Below are 1,349 nucleotides of genomic sequence, written 5' to 3' on the forward strand. Positions count from 1 at the left end.
TTGCTAAAAAAATCTATTGGTTTAGGCCTACATTTCACTACTACATTTAGGCAACTATTGCCAACTATTTATTTTGTTGTTTCTTTGTTATTGTAATATCGTCATCATTGAAAGTGAGGACTACCCTCAATGAACTTTCAAGAATGAATAAAGGTTGAATCAATATGAATGAATGAATGAATGAATGAATGAATGAATGAATGAATATGTAATCACTTCATCCATCATCATCATCCATGACTATCTAGTCTAATTTCAGATTATGTGTATGTGTGTGTGATAGTGTGTGTATGATTATGTGTATGTGTGTGATAGTGTGTATGTGTGGGTACATGGTGTATGTGTGTGTGATAGTGTGTGTATGATTATGTGTGGGTACATGGTGTATGTGTGTGTGATAGTGTGTATGATTATGTGTATGTGTGTGTGATAGTGTGTATGATTATGTGTATGTGTGTGTGATAGTGTGTATGATTATGTGTATGTGTGTGTGATAGTGTGTATGATTATGTGTATGTGTGTGTGATAGTGTGTATGATTATGTGTATGTGTGTGTGATAGTGTGTATGATTATGTGTATGTGTGTGTGATAGTGTGTATGATTATGTGTATGTGTGTGTGATAGTGTGTATGATTATGTGTATGTGTGTGTGATAGTGTGTATGATTATGTGTATGTGTGTGTGATAGTGTGTATGATTATGTGTATGTGTGTGTGATAGTGTGTATGATTATGTGTATGTGTGTGTGATAGTGTGTATGATTATGTGTATGTGTGTGTGATAGTGTGTATGATTATGTGTATGTGTGTGTGATAGTGTGTATGATTATGTGTATGTGTGTGTGATAGTGTGTATGATTATGTGTGGGTAAAGGACGAGCAAGTCATCCTAACATTGGACATATGCAACACATATTCCACCTAATCGTCGATCGATGATATATGGTGGGTCAACCCTTATATGGATAACGCCATTATAAGGATAACGCCCTTATATAGATAACGCCCTTATATGGATAACGCACAGATAGTTGTTTGTGTGGTTGCCGTGGGCAATCTTCTGAGTCACACACACAGTCACCTCATACGATTCTCTCTCACGTCACACTCTTCCGTTATCTTCATCCTTCTCTCCTTCTCTCTCTCTCTCTCTCTCTCTCTCTCTCTCTCTCTCTCCTTCTCTCTCTCTCTCTCTCTCTCTCTCTCTCTCTCTCTCCTTCTCTCTCTCTCTCTCTCTCTCTCTCTCTCTCCTTCTCTCTCTCTCTCTCTCCTTCTCTCTCTCTCTCTCTCTCTCCTTCTCTCTCTCTCTCTCTCTCTCCTTCTCTCTCTCTCTCTCTCTCTCTCTCTCT

This window comes from Alosa pseudoharengus, unplaced genomic scaffold (genome assembly GCF_046254945.1).
Source record: "Alosa pseudoharengus isolate Yale_2024_CS ecotype anadromous, Long Island Sound unplaced genomic scaffold, YU_APseudo_1.1 YU_APseudo_1.1_scf_24, whole genome shotgun sequence".
NCBI classification, from domain to species: Eukaryota; Metazoa; Chordata; class Actinopteri; order Clupeiformes; family Clupeidae; genus Alosa; species Alosa pseudoharengus.